Consider the following 22,419-nt stretch of genomic DNA (forward strand, 5'->3'; position numbering starts at 1 on the left):
AAGGGAAGACCAGAGGCTCTTGAGGACATCCCCACAATAGCACCTCAAGGGTAGACCAACGACTTCCTCCTTTTCTTTAATAAAGGCACTTGGAACCTTTTGCCAGGGCAACTGGGCCCTGAGCAAAGGGACTTAAACAGGCCTCACAGGGTCATTCTTGTCTCTGAGCTAATGCTAATCCCCAAAGACTCCAAACGCCACCTCTGTTTATCTGGTAAGTATAAGCAAATTTATGGCAAACAGGTACCAACAGGGCTCACTCACAGTAGTGAGCACTAGTGGATCCTCGAACCCACTGTATAGTTATTTGGTTCTTGAGTAGTTGCAGTTGAAGTCCGAGCAGAATAGTCACACTGGCTCCCTGATCTGCGATGTGAATCTTACCACGGTAGGAAGGGTTAAATGGAAGCCTCTGGAATGATCCCTCTGTACTGAAATAATAAAGATGTTTTGGGGGCACCTGGGTGGCTCAGTCCGTTAAGCATCCGGCTCTTGATTTCGGCTCAGGTCACGATCTCGCAATTTGTAAGACGGAGCCCCGCATCGGGCGCCACACTGACAGCACAGAGCCTGTTCGGGATTCTCTCTCTCTCCTTCTCTCTCTGCTCCACCCCCACTCGTTCTCTCCCTCTCTCAAAATAAATAAATAAACATTTAAAAAATAATAAAGATGCTTTGTACATGTTAAGTCATGTGATCTTCACAATAATCCTATGATATAGGGTCCGTTATCATCTCCTTCGGCAGATGAGGAAACTGAGGCGAAGAGAAGCTAAGTAATTTGCCCGAACTGACACAGCTGGTAAGACTGGATTCAAACCAGGCAGACCCTCCGCCGAGTAAAGATCCCTAATCAGCTGAGAAGCCTGCTGCTGAGAAAAGGAATAAGAAACAGGTGGCAGAAGAAGGGTGCTGTAAACACCGATGGTGCGTTTGTGAATGCCATAGAAGCAAGGGTAGTGGTGCCTGTTCAGTGACAGGAATATGGAGAAGTGGTTAAACGCACAGAATTGGAAGTCAGGCTGCATGGGTTCAGATCTCAGATTCACTGCAGAAGACTCTGGGCAAGTTTCTTCTCTCTGGCTCAATTTCCCCCATTTGTAAAATGATAGTCCCTGCTTAGTAGAGTTATTATGAAGAGTAAATGAGTTAACAGATAAATAAAGTACCGGAGGGTAGTGTTTGCTGTTATCACCCTCCTTGATTTATCATGTACGCTTTTACCCAATTAGGTGATTTTATATTCTATATCCTTTCGTTCTTCTATTAGTTTATATAGGTTGTATTAATGATGATTAACCTTAAACTTTAGTCCATAGGTCATGGAAATAACCAAATGGGCTCGTTACTCACCTTAAGAAAGAATGTCCGGTAGTCAGAAATCCTGAACTTAGAGCCAGAATCAGACTTGGCTCTGACTTCAGTTCCCTCCTCCTGGAGAGAAGGTATGTTCTCATTTTTACAAGGAATAGTGGCATTATCTCAGGTTACGGGAAACTGCATGGCTTAACGGCAGATTTTCTCCGGATGCTTCACTGAAAAAAGCAATTATGATTATGGCAGGTCTTCAATGATATGAATCCATAGTATCCAACTCATTACGATACTGGTCACTGACTGAAATGCCGATGGTAGGATTAAAGTGCAGAGTTTATATGGTGATTATTGGTTTCATATCTTTCCGGTGTGTTTTTTCCAACACCATCCACCAATTCTCCAATTCTCAGCAGACGCTGACTGGGTGTTCTACAAATTTAACTCAATTCTGACACTATCTACCTGCAGATAAGCGTTAGATCTCACAGGGTAAGGGTTCAGTCCCACAAGACTGCCCCCACTTCAGACACCAATTGAAGGTCTAGGCTTTTGCCCGAGCTTCTGACCAACTAGCTATAAATTAGAGAGTCCCATAGCTCCTTCCTCAAGTCTAATTTGCTAGAACAGCTCACAGTACTCAGAGAAACATTTCCTTACATTTCCCAACTTATTATAAAGGATAGGAATGAACAGCCAGATGAAGAGGTACATAGGGGGAGATCTGAAGGGTCCTGATCTCAGGAGCTTCTTTCCCCATGGAACTGGGGTGCACCACACTCCCAGAATGTGAATATGCCCACCAACCATCAAATCTTGTTGCTTAGCAGTATTCATAGAGCTTAATCTGCAATAACCCCTCCTCTCCTTCCCAGAGGTCGAGGGGTGGGGCTGAAGTTTCCAAACTTTTAATCACTTGATCTTTCTGGTGGCATCGCCATCCTGAGGCAATTTAGGGGGTCCCACCCTTAGTCACCTCATTGACATAAAAAAGGGGCTCCTTCTGAATAACAAGACACTCTTATCGCTCAGGAAATTCTAAGTGGTTTAGAAGCTCTGTGCTAGGAACCAGAGGTGAAGACCAAATATATACGTCTTGGTATAAGTCACAATACCACATTTATTTCATTAGATTGCAAGTTCCACGAAGACCCATTTTTTTCTCTCGTTCACCAAGGTATCTCCAGAGCTAGTGCAGGGTTCTGCACATGTCATAATGTCAATAAATTTTGGCATTGATGACCCATTGGTTTGAATATAATAATAATGTTATCTATTGCTGGGTAACAGATTACTGCAAATTTAGCAGCTTAGAACAGCACACATTTCTTATCTCACGATTTCTGTGGGTCAGGGGTCCAGGCATGGATTCGTGGAGTCCTCTATGCCAGGGACTCATCTGAAAGCTACAATCATAATGTCGGCAAGAGCTGTCGTCTTACTTCAAATGGGGAACAATCCACACAATTTCTGGCAGAACTCAGCTCCTTGTGGATGGTTGGGCTGAGGGCCCCAGTTTCTTACTGGCTGTTGGTTGAAGATTCCCCTCAATTCCTGCTATGTGGCTCTCTTGGTAGGAGAGCTCACAGTGTGGCAACTTGCTTCATCAAAGCCAGTAAGGAAAAGGGGCTGTCAGTAAGGTGGACATTGCAATCTTATGTAACATACCAATGTATATATTCTCACATACACTCCATTACCCGTTGGTTAGAGGCAAGTCGCGGGACCCACCCACACTCAAGGGCAGAGAATAATACAGGAGCATGGACACCAGGAGGCAGGGGTCATAGGGTGTCATCTTAGAGTCTGTCTGCTTCAGTAACTCACCGGTAAACCCCCTCATCAAATGAGCTAAGCTGTAGCCAGCCTTTCTTTAAAGAAGGGAGGATAGTTAATGTCTGTGAAATGCCAGACGGTCCTCATTAGCTCAGCCTTCACTATCTAAGTCCCCGCTGTTGTCGGGTTGCATTGGGAAGCAAAGGCCATCTTAAGCAGAAAATATTCACTAATATCAAATTGGTCCCCACTAAACAAACATTTCTCCTTATGACGCTAGTAAACGTCCTTGCACGTCTCATTTTGCCAAAGCTGCCTCTTGCTACTTGTGTGAGTCTGTGATGCAAATACTAGGGAGCCAATTGCACAGGTGCTACAAAAGAAAATTGTCTCAGTACCAGAAGCGTAGGGGAGGCTCTTGGGAAAACTGATGAAGCTTTCAAATAATTTTGCAAAACTGATTCTCGTTTTGATCATCTTGGGCAATTTGAGTATAAAAGACTATACATAGGGGGGTGCCTGGGTGGCTCAGTTGGTTGAGCATTCGTTCGACTCTTGGTTTTGGTTCAGGTCATGATCTCATGACTCATGGGTTAGAGCCCCACATCAGCACAGAGCCTGCTTCAGATCCTCTGTCTGCCTCCGTCTCTGCCCCCCACACCCCTTAAAAATAAACAAACATTTAAAAAAGGCTATATATCCTACTATCATTCCATTTTTGGATAAATATAAGGAAGAAAATCAGCAAAATGTATCTCTTTTTTTCATTCCGAGAAAATTTCCTGGATACAAAATAACCTAACCTTAAATATGAGAGAAAACAACACTGTCCCATAATTTTTTGTTATTTTTACTAATTACAAATTTGGGTCTGATGTGAGCTGTGCCTGGGTTCAAATCCTATGTCAATTACTAGCCGTATGATGTTAGACAAGTGATTTAACTCTTCTGTGCCTGTTTACACAAATGTAACATGGAGAGGCTGGTAATAAGGTACCAGTGTCACCTATTATGTCATTTGATCCTACTGACAATCCTGTGAGGCCAGTGTTGATGCAGGTGCCTTTGACAAAGTAAGTGACTTGCAGTTGGGGTGAGATGTCCAGATGTCCTTTTTTGCCTCCAAAAGGCTGGGCTTCGGCAGCACAAAGCAGAGTGGCCAAGTAATTAAGGTCAGGGGATCTGCAAAGTTTAGGATACCTTCCTTTCTAACTGGTTTTGGGAAAAGTCCATCTAACATGAATCTACCTATAACAAAGACCAGTTAATACGCTGCACCTTACAAGATGTGAGAGCATATAAATAACTTGCCAAAGGTCAATAGATTGGAAGTGGTGGATTCAAAGCCAGGTGTAAGTAGCTCCAAAGCCCAATCTGATGCTTTTTTTCCTACACTGCTCCTGGCACAGCCCTATGGATTGGAGGATGGGCAGGGAGCACGGGCCTGACTCGGGGAAATGCAACAGCATTCGGAAAATAAAGGGTCAGATCAATAGCTGACCCAAGAAAATCACTAGCCTTGCTTTCCCCTCCCCTCCTCAACTATCCCTTTCATCTTTTAGCTTTCCCCTGCCTCCACCCCCACTGCTTATGTTGCTCCAGGATGCTGCTTGAGGTTTTTGAACAGCACCCTTGAGATCTTAGGAAAAGAGAAACAATCTAAATCAAAACAGCAAATAAATCAATATCAAACCATCTTCCAGCCGTTCTGTTTGAATAGACAGAGAAACCCAAAACGAGGCGCAGGAGTGTTGGAGTTCATCTTCAAAACACAGTGCACGCAGTGTTCATTCTTACTGAACCAATGGAGGGAGACAGAATCTAAAGGAACTGAGGGGAGGGTCATTGCTTGATGGATCAATGACACGAACATAAACGGCCGAATCCACAAAACATGCAACACAGGAGACTGAGGTGCTGTTTGGGGCTATGAAGGATCCACAGCACCTTTGGAACTTGGGATTCTGAGCATGAAGATAGGCCTTCCTCTTGGCAAGTTACGGCATCTCTGCTTCTTCAGACGTGAAGTAGAGAATAAACAAAATCCTTGGAGGTCAAGCTTGGAACGGAAAAGGAAATGCAATGCCGGAATCCAAGTGGTATCGCCTTGGAATACAGTCATTCCATGGCTGCTGCAGGTACAATCTGAAGGCTAAAATCAACTCCTGCTGCTGCGGGGATAATCTGATTCAGCTTTGACTGAACCTAAGCGACTATGGGTAACATGCTACATGGTATTTACTTCTGTCTCATTGACAAAAGCACATGGAGAATTCAAAATTCTGGGCTTATACTACGGTTCTCAATAAAATGATGAACGGGGATTGGAGAATCTTTACCCCCCAGAAACCTCAGAAAAACAAAGAGCAATGGATAAATGGGCAAATGGGCAAATGGATAGTGGGCAAATATCTTAGGTCAAAAGTTCTTAGGTTAAAAATATCTTAGGTTAGAAGAATTTCTAACCTAAGATCATCACAGTTTGACTATTTCGAATAACCTGATGACTAGTTTGAATATTTAAGGATTAAAAAAACCTCTCCAATATAGCTACAATTAATTACACGTGTTAAAACTTTCAAAACTATACCCTCTAGGGGCTCAGTCAGTAGAACATACAACTCTTGATCTCGGGGTTGTGAGTTTGAACCCCAATGTTGGATGTAGAGACTACCTTAAAAATAAAAATCTTAAAAAATAAAATATTTAGGGCGCCTGGGTGGCGCAGTCGGTTAAGCGTCCGACTTCAGCCAGGTCACGATCTCGCGGTCCGTGAGTTCGAGCCCCGCGTCAGGCTCTGGGCTGATGGCTCAGAGCCTGGAGCCTGTTTCCGATTCTGTGTCTCCCTCTCTCTCTGCCCCTCCCTCGTTCATGCTCTGATGCTCTGTCTGTCTCTGTCCCAAAAATAAATAAACGTTGAAAAAAAATTTTTTTTAAAATAAAATAAAATAAAATAAAATAAAATAAAATATTTAAATGTATATATATATAACCTTTAAATATAAATATATTTATATATATATAACCTTTAACCCTCAATCTATAATGTCTACAAAGTTTGTAAAATATGTTTGTTACATGTATTGAATTATAAACTACATGTATTAGAATATGATAGGAAATTACATTTTCTTACTATCATATCCCCTAGAAGCACGGGATTGGGATGCGCACGGTTTGCTGAAGGAGTACACTCAGGGGAAAGGGAGCGAGGGAGGACAGGGCAGGAGAAAGAGCTAAGCAAAGGCAGGGTCTCAGCTGGAGATGAGCTTCAGAATGATCCCACAGGGAGCTCAGCAGCATAAACGGGTTCTCAGAATTGGTCCCATGTTGCGGTGAGGGAGCCAGTCTTCCATACCTCTGTGTCAATCAGTCATTGGATGCTGGTTACCACTAGGGGCGGGTGTAATTTCCTGGGTGGGGTGGTTCCCTGTGGGCTGAGGGCCCCTTATTTGGAGAAGGGGGAAGCTGTGAATGTTTAGCAGCTCAAACTCATAGTACCTGGGGGCTAGGGGCATGAGCCAGGAAAAGGCATGTGGCCAGTGCACCAGCAGCATTAGTATAAACTTGTTATAGCTGCAAAATAAACTCACTTGCCTTGGGATGATTAACCCACTGTCTAGAACCTCATTAGCTTTGTGTGAAGGAATCTTACCTCACTGTCAGTACATTATAGATTTCTTGGTGGTCAGTCACTGGTATTAGCTTCCTCCATTTAAGCCTGTTTGAGAGGTGCCTGGGTGACTCAGCCAGTTAAGCATCTGACTCTTGACTTCAGCTCAGGTCACCATCTCACAGTTTGTGGGTTCAAGTCCCGTATTGGGCTCTGCGCTGACAGTGCTGAGTCTGCTTGGGATTCTCTCTCCCTCTCTCCCTCTCTCTCTCTCTCTCTCTCTTGGCCCTTCCCTTGCTCACATTCTCTCCCAAAATAAATAAATAAACTTAAATATTAAAAAAGCCTGTTAGAGATAAATACTTTGGCAGATTCCAATCCAAATACAATAGGACTCTATTTTTCCATAGCTATAGACAAAAACAATTCAAAAGGGGTAAGAGTAATATTAAAAATCAGACAGTGAAAAAACTGGATGAAAATAAAATTAAGTATTTGCCATCATTCTCAAAGGGGGATGATTTTTTGAGCTTGGTAGTAAGGAGAAAAAAAAAATCATAAAGGAAAAGATTCAGTAGTTTTTACTGCATAAAAACATAACACTCCTATCCATCAGGGAAAAAGAAACCACTCTGCATAGACAAAGTCAAATAGTAAACAATAATTAGGAAAGAATGTTTCTGCAAATTTGAAAAAAAAAGAAATCTGACAAATAAAGATTACTAATTTGGCAAGGGGAGGATTTCACAACATGCTCCTTGCCAGATCCTGGAATAAAATCCTCACCCAGCAAAAGGGTTTGAAAAGGGATTAAAATATCCCTTTTCAAGTGCAACCTGGGACTAACCTCGCACGAGTTACTTCATTGTTCTCCACCTCAGTTTTTTTATCTGCAATATGGGGATAATGATAAGATGGGGATAAGAACAATACCTACCTCTTTTTTGTTATTGTTCTTGGGGCTGCAAGAACCAGATGGTCTACTAAAAATCAACTGCCCATGCTTATAAAAAGAGGGAGGCAAGAGTTAGAAAGAGAAAAGGGAGCTACTGTGGGCACCAGAGCACAAGTACCAGGGAAAATGATTGGAGGGCCGTGTATCCTGCTAGATTCCACCAGGCCCTGGCGTGAAGCTGTCCTTGGCGGAGCTAAAGCTCTAGAACTTAGGTCAGGGAGCTGCCACAGGACCCTTGACACCCAGAGAGAATTCCTCCTTACCTACTATGACACACACAAAATCTGTTTCTTCTCAGGCTCCCTTTTTGTTAGATGCAATCATGAAACCAAATCCCACTCTACAGAGTATGACAGGAAGTGATGTGCACCATTTGTGGGCAGGCACACATCGTGTTCTTTCACATTCTCCTTTCCTTTTCAACAGCTGGAAACTGGATGTTAGTGACTCAACTTGGGCCGCGCAGCTGAGAACAGTCCTGTGATAGGGCAGAGCCACGAGGTGGAAAGAGTTTAAGTCCCAGATTACTCTGCGGAGCAGAGCTACCTACCGACTGGGAACACACACACCAGTTTCATGAGCAAGAAGCAAACTTCCATATTCATGCCACTGAATTACTGGGATTTGGGACTGGTTACAATTCGGTCTGCCTTAACACAGCAACGTTGAGCTAAACCTGTTCATAAACACCCTTTCCTACAGAAACATCCTGGGCACTGCAGTACAATGACTCTACCAACAAAAAGTAGGCAACGACACACACATGTTGAAGGCCAAACGTACAATTCGAAGGCTGTTGTCCAAAGAGTTTTGGCCCCAAATATTTCCGCTCTTGGCCTGTAAAAAAGATTGACAAACTTTTTCTACAAAAGGACAGAGAGTAGAGGTGGTAGGTGGCTTTGTGAACTACACAGTGTCTGTTGAAACTATTCATCTCTGCCATTTTGTAGCACAAAGATTGTCACAGGCAATGCCTGAAACAATGGCCGTGGCTGAGTTCCAGCAAGTCCTTATTTTACAAGAGCGGGATGCAGGGTGTATTCGGCAGCAGGCCGCAGCTTGCTGACCTCTAGCCTACAAGGATCCCTAGAATTCCCACTGTTAGAGAATCATTTGTGTGGCTTATACCTAGCAACGTTATTAAAATATAAATAGGTAGTGAAGCAAATGGTGAACTGTTCCACTCTTGGTGTTTTAATGACCGCCTTATGGTGTACCTCCTCTTCTCGAGGAAGCTACATTATAACAGGTGGACATTCCTGATAAGAGCCTAAAACTAAACTTTGATTAAAATGATGAGCATCAAATTTAATTAGTAACTCTTTAATTGCCTACCTTAAAGCTTTCTAAGATAGATAAACATCAATTTCACAGGACAACTGTTGGAAACGTACCAGTGTTATTTAAGATATTTCTGGAGAAAGTCATGATAATGGGTTGGCCACTGCGGTCCAGATGCTGATCTAGGTACTTTAAATGCATTATATCTAGTCATCACAGAAACTCCCAAGACACCTTCCAGAGGGGGAAATTGAGACTTAGAGAGGTAAGCAATTTGTCTAAGATAGCATAACTGATAAATTGCAGAGGTAAATGTGTTTAGATTCAAAGCCTCTATGCTCATATCACAGCCTCCTGGCTTGGAAATTGAAGGACATGGGCAAAAATTCTGATGGAAAACTAGTGGCTGGCCAGGAGAGAAGGCCACTTGGTTCTGGACCTTGAAGTATAGGTTTCTGTGGTCAAGAGCATCGGGAAGCAGAAGTGTGGTCACTCTGTGTTGTGAAAAGGTCATACCATGAATAACTAGCTAAATATTCCAAGTGTGGATTGTTTTAAATATAATGGGGGGCCTACAAAGAGCAGATATGAAATTGTTACATTTCCTAAGTACCTACTATGTGTCAGGCATCATTCCAAGTACTTTACATGGATTTACACCGATTCTATCATGCAATCTGCACAAGACCCTTCTGATGTAAGTACTATGATGATCTCCACTGTACAGTTCAGGAATTGAGGCACAGAGAGATGAAGCAATTTATCCAAGGTTTAGAAATAGCAGAGCTAGGGGCACCTGGGTGGCTCAACCCAGTTAAGCCTCCAACTTCAGCTCAGGTCATAATCACACGATCTGTGAGTTTGAGCCCCGCATCAGGCTCCATGCTGACAGCTTAGAGCCTAGAGCCTACTTCAGATTCTGTGTCTCCCTCTCTCTCTGCCCCTCCGCCGCTCACACCCTCTCTCTCTCTCTTTCTCTCAAAAATAAATAAACATTAAAAAAAAAAGGAAAGAAATGGCAGAGTTAATGTTAACTTTGTCAAGTCTCAAAGCTCACATCTTAATTCCTATGCTATATGGCTCCCCAAAACAGCAAATAGCAAACCTCCATGTGGCTGTAATCATTATCACTGTCTTGCACGGCAGGTGCCCATTCCTACATCCAATTGGCCTGGAGTCTTTACTACACTTGGGAAAACCTGTCTCTCATTTTTATGTCTCATAGATGTAGATAGCTAGCATGATGCAATGCTAAGAGGAAGGATAGTGGGACTGTGGAGCCAGCCTTAGAGATGAATTCTGCCTCTTTAAATTACTGGCTTAGGAATTACTTAACTTCCCTGAGAGTCCATTTTCTCAGCTGAAGAATAGGTTCATATCAACTTATTAAGGTAACACTATATGCCATGTAATGCCTATTAGGTCAACAGGTAACACCTAACAGATAATACCTATTAAGGTGATTATCTAATACCATGCCTAGCACATGTTCCATACATGTCTGTAGCTACGTTCCATACATGTCTGTTTTCTTCCCTCATCCACAATTCTAGTCCTGTACCTCACCTACCCCCAAGAGAGCAGAAATTGCTGAGTTGCATGTATTCTGCTGGCTGGGTTTGAGATGTCAGAGGTCAGCACTCTCCTTTCTTTTGCTAGCACTGTTACAGTTTGCATCCTTTATGTTTGTATGCCCCTCCGCTGAAAATCTCTAAGGATTCAGAAGACTCCAGAGGGAAACATAAACCATTTTTATTTTACTAAGAGGAAAGCTAGGACACAATGCAAGACCAATGGCTTTTCCAGAAAAATTCGAGAGAAATTCCAAATTTCCTTCCCTTCCCACAGTCCTTCCCACCATTTGAACTGCTCCCCTGGAAGCCAGATGAAAGCAGGTGGCAATCAGGAACCCCCTGAACGGTCCACAATTTTAGCAAGAGCCCGCTGGGCCTGTTTTTTCAGTCATCACGTCTTCTGAAACCCTCTCAAACTGCCTCTCCTGCATGACGGTGGTTTCAACTCAAGGGTCCATTTCATTCTGAAACAATTGCCAAGCACTAGGCGTACCCAGCATGTGGCGTTGGATAGGAGTGAGTGACGTGCTTCCTCTGACTTATGTCCGTCCAGCCCTTTGAGAAAACGCTTATTGCTAGTGATGTTGACCTCTTGTATCATACTCTATTCTTAGCCTTCAAGTGACTGATGAATCAGGCTATAATCTGACAGTAGGCTTACAGACATATTAGAGGCAAATTAAATTATGGTGCCTCAGACATCACATACATTACTAAAGAATAGAGCCAGAAAGCATTATTCCTGCCCAGCTTCAATCTGCACCCATTACAACCTAAATTTTTTTCTAAAGGACTCATTATACATACGGTCAAATACAGCTCGAACATTTCCTCTGATTTTAATCAAACCTCACATGCCCACGTAGCTTATTCCAAAAACTGGAACTAGAAATGATTTCTCTTGGATATTATTACGCTGTGAGCTCAGATACTGCTGGTAGAAACAATATTTTCAATCATTCAGATACATATGGAGCATCTACTCTGTGACAGGTACTGTCTTGGCACTGGGGAGACAATGGTGAACAAAAACAAGACATAATTCTTACCCTGTGGAGCTAGTTTAGTGAGAGGATAGATGGTAACCAAATAATGCAATAAATACATGGTAAAGGTTGAGTGTTGAAATTATGTTATTAGGTCTCTGATTCTGTCTCTCTCCATCCATCTCTTGACTCTGCTGTCTTCTATTTGGCCTCCTCTTCCAGCATCCTCTCCCTATGTGGCCACTCCCTAAGATGGCCACTTCCAGCTCCTGACTACTCTAGTGCCAATAAATAATGATCCTAGAGGGACGACTGTCCCTAAAGTTCCAGCAAGGTCCCAGGGAAGATGCTGATTGGCTTGGTCGAAATCACATGCTCATTCTTATACTCATATGGAGACCTGGGAAAGGAATAGTCTGATTGGCCAGCCCAGGTCACGTGCCTACTCTCGGGCTCGGGAAGGGAGGGGCAGTATGGCTAAGCAGGATTCCTATGGCATGGGAGAAGGTAGTTTCCCCAATGAAAGGATGATGGGCTAATAAATTGTCCACCAAAATGTCAGAGGGATGATGTTTAAAGTCAGTCAAGTAAAAGAAGAAAAGAAGTAGCATTTTAAGTTATGCTTTCTCTGTGTTCCATCTGGCTCCTCTAAGGGCCAGAGATGGAGGCAAGCAGCATGTTAGAGAAAGGCTTTCAGAACCACACAGACATGCTCTCAAATCCTACCTCCCTGATGTCTTAGTGTCTATGTGGCCTTGGATAAGTCATCTACTGTCTCTAAGACAGTTCCTTCACTGGTAGCATGAGGATAATAACTCCACTGTAAACAAAGAAGTACAGTGCTGGGGGAATTGGAGGTGCTTGGTGGATATGGGTATTTAGGAATCTCCCGGAAGTATCATGTTGTACAACAAACATTACAGACAGGCTCCTAACTCGTGGGGTGGAGGGAGTGGCATTTGGAGACAAGAGGAAGAAAAAAATATATAGACACATGAACAAGCATATATTCATATTCTGAAAAGTTCTCTGGTAGGAATAAACAAGAAAACCAACAACAACAAAAATCTGATAAGTGGAAGCCTCCTTTAGATAGGATAGACAAGGAGGGACAACCTAAGAAGGTGACGTGTGAACTGAGTCCTGCAGGATAAGAGAGATTACCACACAAAGAGTTTGGGGAGGGGGTTCTAGACAGAGAGAACAGTGAGGGCAATGGTCCTGTGGCAGGAAAGGGATGAGTGTGTCCAAGGAACAGAGGGAAGATCAGTGGTTGGAATGGTGAGATTAAAGAGGTGAGTAAGCAACAGATCAGAGAGACCTTCCAAGCAATAGTACGAGTTTCAAGCTCCATTCCCAATGACATACCTGGTTAAACATCTAGTAGGACAATTAGAATTGTCGAGTGTAGAATAGAATGGATACTGGTATGTGTAGGGAGACCATCTAGAAGACCACTGCAATAGTCTAGATGGTAGACAATGGGCACTGAACCTAAGGCAGTGGTAGTAGAAATGGGGAGAAATGGATGGACTGGAGATATGTTTTGGTTGTAGGACCAGGAAGCCCCTGGGATGAATTTGTATGTGGAAGAAGAGGGAAAGGGAGGAATTAAAGATTGATCTTGACTCAGGTTTGAGCAACTACTTGGGCGAATGTGAAACCATTTACTGAGATGGAGAAACCTTGGGAAGTAACAGGTTTAAGATACTGATTTTAAGGTGACTATAGGGACCAAGTGGCAGGTGATGAGGCAGTTAGATGAACAAGTCTGGGTCTCAAGTGAGAGGTCAGGGCTGGGGTACAAATTGGAAGTCATGGGACCAGATGAGATCATCAGGAAAGATGGGAGATAAGAGAAGGGGGAAAGCCCCAGCCTTGAGGCTCTCCTGCACAAGTCTGCAACTCATAGAAGAAGATTCAGCAAGGAAGAGAAGCCATGACCCAGGAGGGAAACGAGAAGAGTCGAGGTGAGAGCAAGGGAGAAAAATATTTCAAAAAGAAGGACGTGGTCAGCTCTGCTGAGGGCTGTGATTTGTAAAATGAGGACAAGACATGAACTTTACATTTAGAACAACAACAAAAAAAATCCACTCTTTACAGCCGTGTTCTCAGACTGATCTCTTTCTAAAACAGATCTGGTCTGCGCTGCCTGGGGGGCTCAGTCGATTGAGCATCCAACTTCAGCTCAGGTCATGATCTCTCCATTCACAAGTTTCGAGCCCCATGTTGGGCTCTGTGCTGACAGCTCCGAGCCTGGAGCCTGTTTGGGATTCTGTGTCTCCCTCTCTCTCTGCCCCTCCCCCACTCATACTCTGCCTCTTTCTCAAAATTAAATAAACCTTTTTTAAAATTAAGGGGCGCCTGGATGGCTCAGTCGGTTGAGCGTCCAACTTTGGCTCAACTCATGATCTCATGGTCTGTGAGTTCAAACCACGTGTCGGGCTCTGTGCTGACAGCTCAGAGCCTGGACCTGCTTCGGATTCTGTGTCTCCCTCTCTCTCTGCCCTCCCCCACTCATGCTCTGTCTCTCTCTCTCTCTCCCTCTCTCTCTCTCTCTCTCTCTCTCTGTCAAAAATAAATTAAAAAAAAATTTTTTTAATTAAAGATAAAATAAATTTAAAATACGGCACAAAAACAGACACTCAGATCAATGGAACAGAATAGAGAATCCAGAAATGGACCCACAAACGTATGGCCAACTAATAAGCAGGAAAGAATATCCAATGGAACAAAGTCTGTTCATCAAGTGGTGCTGGGAAAACTGGACAGCATCATGTCCAGTTGAACAAATGAACCTGGACCACTTTCTTACACCATACACAAAAATAAACTCAAAATGGATGAAAGATCTCAATGTAAGACAGGAAGCCATCAAAATCCTTGAGGTGAAAGCAGGTAAAAACTTCTTTGACCTCAGCCACAGTAACTTCTTACTCAACATGTCTCCAGAGGCAAGGGAAACAAAAGCAAAAATGACCTACGGGGACCTCATCAAAATAAAAAGCTTCTGCACAGCGAAGGAAACAATCAGCAAAACTAAAAGGCAACCGACGGAATGGGAGAAGATAATTGCAAATGACATACCAAATAAAGGCTTAGTATCCAAAATCTATAAAGAACTTATCCAACTCAACACCCAAAAAACAAATAATCCAGGGAAGAAATGGGCAAAAGATATGATAGATACTTCTCCAAAGACATCTAGATGGCAAACCGACACATGAAAAAAATGCTCCACATCACTCATCACCAGGGAAATACAAATCAAAACCACAATGAGATACCACCTCACACCTGTCAGAAGGGCTAACATTGACAACTCAGGCAACGACAGATGTTGGCGAGGATGCAGAGAAAGAGGATCTCTTCTGCATTGTTGGTGGGAATGCAAGCTGGTGCAGCCACTCTGGAAAACCGTATGGAGGTTCCTCAAATAATTAAAAATAGAACTACCCTATGACCCAGCAATTGCACTACTAGGTATTTATCCAAGGGATACAGGTATGCTGTTTTGAAGGGACACATGCACCCCAATGTTTATAGCAGCACTGTCAACAATAGCCAAAGTATGGGAAGAGCCCAAATGTCCATCGATGGATGAATGGATAAAGAAGATGTGGTATACACACACACACACACACACACACACACACACACACACGAGTATTACTCAGCGATCAAAAAGAATGAAATCTTGCCATTTGCAACTACGCAGATGGAATTGGAGGGTATTACGCTAAGTGAAATTAGTCAGAGAAAAACAAAAATCGTATGACTTCACTCATATGAGGACTTTAAGACATAGAACAGATGATCATAAGAGAAGGGAAGCAAAAATAATGTAAAAACAGGGAGGGGGACAAAACATAAGAGACTCTTAAATATGGAGAACAGAGGGTTACTGGAGGGGTTGTGGGAAGGGGGATGGGCTAAATGGGTAAGGGGCATTAAGGAATCTACCCCTGAAATCATTGTTGCACTATATGCTAAGTAATTTGGACGTAAATTTTAAAAAAATAATAAATAAATAAAATAAAAATTTTAAAAATTTAAAAAATTAGGGGCGCCTGGGTGGCGCAGTCGGTTAAGCGTCCGACTTCAGCCAGGTCACGATCTCGCGGTCCGGGAGTTCGAGCCCCGCGTCGGGCTCTGGGCTGATGGCTCAGAGCCTGGAGCCTGTTTCCCATTCTGTGTCTCCCTCTCTCTCTGCCCCTCCCCCGTTCATGCTCTGTCTCTCTCTGTCCCAAAAATAAATAAATGTTGAAAAAAAAATTTTTTTTTTTTAATTTAAAAAATTAAAAAGAAAAGAGATCTGGTAATGTTGCTCCCTTGACTACACGATTCAGTGGCTCACCACCAACTCCCTAGCAGGGCATATTGGTCTGCTTCTTCGCAGCTTGGCCTCCATCTGCTCTCCCCACTCCTTTGCCCGCGCTTCACAGACGGGTCCTGCCTCTCTTAGCAACACCGCTCTCTGGGTCTGTGCAGTTTCTCAGACCTGTGCTGCCCTGCCTTCCCCCCAGTGGATGCCGCACCCCTGACCCAGCCCTGATTCCACTTCCAGACTGTGTTGTTTGAGCCATTCTCTAGGATCTCACAAATCCGCTGCTGGGATCTCTAATACAACACACTCCAGATTGCATTAGAATGATTCCTGCTTGGTTTCCCCCACTAGACAATGAATTCCATTACAGGTAGGACCTGTGGTTTGTGTATCCTCAGTGCCCAGAATAATACCTAATCTATAGTAGATGCCTACTAGGCATTTGTGGAATAATATTCTCAAAGGCTATTATTCCAAATAGAAGTTCTAACAATTACTGACGGAAAAGCAAAGTAAAGGTATCTTTTGTACCTGCATACACATACAAGTTCCCTTGCTCAAAAAATCATCTTAGGGGCGCCTGAGTGGCTCAGTTGATTAAGCATCTGACTTTGGCTCAGGTCATGATCTCTTGGTTCATGAGTTCGAGCCCTGCGTTAGGCTCTATGCAGACAGCTCAGGGCCTGGAGCCTACTTCAGATTCTGTCTCTCTCTCTCTCTCTCTCTCTCTCTCTCTCTCAAAAATAAACATTAAGATTTTTTAAAAAATAACATCATCTTAAACTGTACAAACACTCCCAGTTAAGGGCTGAATTGTGTCCTTAACCCCCAACCACCCCCAAATATGTTGAAGCCCTAACTCCAATACCTCAGAACAGACCTTATTTGGAAATAGGGTCTTTACAGAGGTAATCAAGTTAAAATGAGGCCAGTAGGGTAGGCCCTGATCCAATATAACTGGTGTCCTTAGATGAAGGAAAACTTTGGACACAGAGGCAGACACACATAGAGGGAAGCCATGTGAAGACACAGGGAGAGTGCCTTGTGAGGATGGAATAGTGACACAATGCGTCTATAAGCCACGGAGTGTCAGAGGCTGCCCGAAGCTAGAAGAGGCCTGGAATGGTTCTTTCCTAACACCTTCAGAGGGAGCGTGGTCTTGCTGACACCTTGATTTAGGACTTCTGGCCTCCAGAACTGTGAGGCAATATGTTTCTGTTGTTCTAAGCCACCCAGTTTTGGATACTTTATTATGGCACCCTGGGAGATTGAATGCATCCCCCAACATGGAGACAGCCCCAAATGTATTCTCTCTGCTTTATCACTCTGGCACTCCATGAACTTAACTCATTCTTTACGCTGAAGAGTGAAAAGACACAGGGAAAAAAATTTGCCTAACAGGGAATTGAGGAGAATCTCCGAAGACTTCCTTTAATCAGGTTTAAATTAATCGACATTTTGTATTTATAGTGATATTAAATTAACAGAATGTGTTTTGATAATAATGTATTCTGAAGGGTGGAATTGATTATATTAATTTGAATGCTATATTTTTGTTCAGTAAAGGAAAGTTAAGCATTTCTTCTGCTCATTTTATAAACTTGGGTGAGTCTTGTTATAAAATAAAATAGTTTATTAATTAAAAAGTTACTTATGGGGGCTCCTGGCTGGTTCAGTCAATAGAGCACGCAACTCTTGATCTTGGGGTTGTGACTTAGAGTCCCATGATGGGTGTAGCGATTACTTAAAAATAAAATCTTGGGTCCCCATTGGTCAAGTGTGACTCTTGATTTAGGCTCAAGGCATGATCTCACAGTTCGTGAGTTTGAACCCCATGTTAGGCTCTGCACTGTCGGCACAGACGATGATGCTCTGTCTCCCTCTCTCTCTGCTTGGGATTCTCTGTCTCCTTCTCTCTCTGTGTCCCTCCCCCACCTGCTCTCTGTCACTCTCTCTCAAAAATAAACATTAAAAAATTTTTGTTTTAATCTTTAAAAAAAAAATAAACAGTTATTTATGAAAACTCTAAAGGTCTGGACTGAAACAGTGGGGTGGTGTGATGGTCAAGTTTATGTGTCAAGTGGACTGAGCTAAGAGATGCCCAGGTAGGTGGTAAAACATTATCTCTGGGTATGTCTATGAGGGTGTTTCTGGAAGAGATTAGTACTTGAATCAGTAGACTGAGTAAAGCAGTCACCAGAGCAGGTGGCATCCAATCCATTGAGGGCCCAAGTAAAACAGAAAGGCAGAGGAAGGGCAAATTTGCTCTTTGCTCGAGCTGGGATGTCTATCTTCTCCTGCCCTCGGACACTGAGGCTCCTGGTTCTTGGGCCTTTGGACTCTGCCCACTGGCTTTCATGGTTCTGTAGCTTGCAGACAGCAGATTAGGAGATTTCTCAGCCTCCATAACTGCATAAACCAATTCCAACAATAAATCTTCTTTTATATATAGGTATCTTTATACATATCCTATTTTTTTCTGTTTCTCTGGAGAACTCTGACTAATACATATGGGGAGATGAAAATTTCCAGAATCCATGGGAAGATGGCAGAGAAATTATCACTGACAGATTTGAACAGAAAAGAAAAAGGAAAAGAAGTTCATACTTTGGGGAGGCATTACTCAATCTAACCAAGAAAACAGAAGCCACTTTGAGTGTTTACATAGGGGGGATTTAATACAGGGAATTGATCACACATAAAGGAAGAGCTAAGCACCAAACAGCACCATGAAGCAAACCTGAAATTAACAACCGAAGGAGCCACTACTGCCTTAGGCTGGAGCAGGTTTCTCCATATGGGCTCTATTGACAATTTGGGACAGATAATCCTGTTGTGGAGACCTGTCCTGTGCATCATAGAATGTTTAGCCTTTATCTCTGGCCTTTACCCACAAGATACTTAGAAGCCTTGCCTACACAAGTTGTAACAACCAAAAAGGTTTCTGGACATTGCTAAAAGTCCCTTGAGTTGGGGGAGGGGGGAAGAGAGAGGAGGGGTAGACAGAAATGTTCCTGGTGGAGAACCACTGAGCTAAAGGGACAAAAGGAGGAGGTGGTGTCACCAGAACCTGGCGTCATCCAGCATCAGCCAGGAAAAGCTGGAACCATGAGGCAGAGAGGTGTGTCCAATAAGAGAGGCAGGGAAAAGAGGCCCCAAGCAGGAAGGGAAAGGGACAAATATCCTGGCTTCTCTCTTGGCCCCTTGATCTCCTGCAGGCTGGTGCTGCCTACCTGACATGGAGAGCAAAGGAGAGGCATGGAATGGTTTTGAGAACGCAGGCCCAGGATCAGCACTGGGACTGACTTTCAAACTGTAGCTCTCAATGAGGACAAGATTTTAAATCTGAGGTCGAACTCTGAGATTAGTGCTCATTCAATGTGCCAGATCACCAAATGATTGCTGCACACCGTCCAGAGGCAGCTTATTTGTGACACCAAGAAATCCCTCACTTGTGCTGGTAACTTCCAAGGCCTCGGAAGGGCCCTAGGAAAGTGTTCAACATTCTCTCACTTTTTTGTAAAATTTGTATCACGCTTCCCCTCATGTTGGGTGGAACTGGAGTGGGTGTGGATATTTTGAAGAGCTGGTTAAAGAAAAGTTGAGGTGGGTATCAGCCCTACCCTTGGGCTTGGACAACAGGGGCTCCTATCCCGGGCCCATACTTCAGAGGGCCTCAATCTGGATCTTCTGCTGTACCCTTCCCCGGAAATGAGAAGTCTGCAGGGTCAAGGGGATATGTCCACTCAGAATTTATGCCCTCCCATTCTTGCCCATACTTTGAGTACCTAGGACCCTAGAATTTCCTGTCCAAATGGCCCTGAGCCTGCTTCCAGAATCTACATGGGCCTCTCTCCTCAGTCCAGCCTTCTGAGAATGGGCCATGATGTAGGAATGCATGCCTCTAGGCCCAAGAGGAGGCCAAGACATGGCTGATTGCTGGCGGTTATGGATAAATCTTGGATGTGTGGACTAGAGTGTCCACAGAAGTTTGTGAGAGGTCTCTCATGGTATGGAATGAAGTTAGGAATGGGAACAGAAGGGGGGGGGATCATAAATAAACAATGATAACATCAATAGAAGACACTCTGACATTGAGACACACATTGTAAGCCAAAATAATAAATTGTTTCAAATTATATCCAAAGTAGGAATTCAATTAAGAGGAAAAAACACATTTTGAGTAGAAGTAAAAAATGGACGTTTATATTGTTTGATAATCTATTTCTTCTTGATCTAACATGAAATAGTGACATCATAATCCACCATCACAATGGGGTTACATTGACAAACTGATTAATAAGAGTCATCAGTTCAAAAAGTATCTAAGATTAGTTCTTGTGCAAGAAAACATGAAACGTGCGTGAAATCTTAACAGCTCATATATGAAAGAAACTCAATATAGGGCTTCCCAAATTTGACAATTTTAAAAAATTAACAAGACTTACCAATAACCAGTTCTGAAGCTGAAAACCCTTTTCTAATATAACAACAATTTCAAAAAATTAGTCAATCATCCTAAGGGAAAAAAGTGATTTATCTTTCTAAGAAAATGCTATTACAAAATCACTGTCGTGTAAAGGAGTGTATACAGGTATGTCACCAAAAAATATAGAGATAATGATATTCAAGAGATGCGTCAAGCTGTCAAATAATAAAAATATTATTTTTCTAGATTTTTGTAGCATTTGTGAGCTTTTCAAATTCTGTAATTTGCTATCATTTCTCTTTCCATTTTAAGTATATATTCAATTTCATACTTAATTTTATATTCACAATTTTCCATTCTCTTCCCTAAGGAAGGAACCCACCTGTTCCCAAGTTGTATAAGCTTTAGTTTCCACAAAACCCGGATCTTGTCCTGGCGTCTGATTTATCATGTGGTGTTTGGGCGTGGACGGGTAAATCAAGAGTTGTTGAAAAATGACCTCTGTGCTTTTCGGAGCCAAAGACAGTTTGGGATAAAGAGGAACAATAGCTTTATTGCTTTGCCAGGCAAAGGAGGCTGAGCAGGCTAAGGACTTCAAAAACTGCAAGCCAGCGCAGAGGGGAGGCAGGGGTGGGGTGGGGGTGGGGGGTTATAGAGAAACATGTGATCAAGCCGGTTTGGACAGGAATTGTGTAAGTGCTGCCAGCCTTGTTAGTCGTTTTCAGGGTGGTCCCGGGTTCCTGAAATAAAAGGTTAAGGGGGACGGGGGGGGGCGGGGAGGTTTGTGTTTGTGGAAGAGAGCAAAAAGGTTAGTTTAAAATGAAGATTTGGGGCACCTGGATGGCGCAGTTGGCTCAGGGCATGATCTCACAGTTTGTGAGTTCGAGCCCCATATTGGGCTCTGCTCTGGTGGCTTGGAGCCTGCTTGGGATTCTGTTTCTACTACTCTCTTCCCCTCCCCCTTCTTGTTCTCTCTTTCTCTCTCTATCTCCCTCTCTCTTTCTCCATCTGTCTCTCTTTCTCCCTCCCTCTCTCTCTTTCAAAATAAATAATAAAAATAAACTTAAAAAAGTAAAATAAAATGGAGCTTTGCTGAAGCATTAGTGCAGCCTTTTGATTTTTGTTCAACTTTATGCTTGTAAGCATAAAGGTTGTAAGGTTTCCAGAGGGGCTTGGTGGTTACGCCAGGAGAAATGTATAGAAAATTATCCGAGTGGGCAGCTCATCCTAACCCCCAAAATGTCAAGATGTATTATTTTAAGGTAAACGAGTCAGCAACTGGCACTTCCTGAATGCCATTTTCAGATGACTGAATTATGTCCTCGTTTCTCCTTGTTTCTGTTCTGTAGTCTCGGAGGCAGCTGATACAGGAGGGAGAACTGGGCAAGGGGCAGATGACTGTTGGGCTGTGACTGCACAGCTTCTCTCAAGGCACAGAGCAAAGAAAGACAGTGGTTAAAAAACAAAGCCAAAAAAGTAACCCACAGTCCAGCAGAACACGCCATCAATCCTGACAAAGAGCTGGTATGTTTGGGAGTCCCGAGAACAATCCCCAAAGCAGACAAAGGAGTGGGTAGGAGGCACCAGGAGCCACAGCAAACAGGTTTCATTTGCAAGACTATAGGCTGCGGGGCCAGACCCTTCTCCTCGAACAAAGCACAGGGATTAATTCTTACTACGGAATTTATTATTTCCTTTAAAGTAAAGACATTTCACTCTGAAGTGTGTTAGGTTTCTGAGTGTTCACATTTCCTCAAAAATAGATATCAGGATTTGAGGATGTAACTTCTACCCACGTTGGTGTACTTTAGGGACTGGTAAAAGACAGGCTGCTCGGGGCAATGCTGCTTGTCCATTTTCCAGCAAAGTTCTTTTAATTCCTCAAAAACCTGATGATTAAATAAAGTGGGTTGAACACAGGCTTTTTTATCTCTTCCCCCTTCTGAAATCCCAATAACACGACTGTAAAAGAATAAACTAGGTGTAAGTCCACAAGGACAAAAAGAATGAGAGAGGAGCTGACAGCCAGCTAACGATTCAACAACATCTGGAAGCTGTCGTCCTGAGAAGTGGGACCCGGCAGGACAGAGGGAGCTGGATCAGAAATCCTGGCTCGGCTCCTATCACTTCAAAGCAGAGCAGACAGCTTTCACAAGTTAATCTT

The sequence above is a fragment of the Felis catus genome, chromosome B4 (assembly GCF_018350175.1).
Source record: "Felis catus isolate Fca126 chromosome B4, F.catus_Fca126_mat1.0, whole genome shotgun sequence".
Taxonomy (NCBI): domain Eukaryota; kingdom Metazoa; phylum Chordata; class Mammalia; order Carnivora; family Felidae; genus Felis; species Felis catus.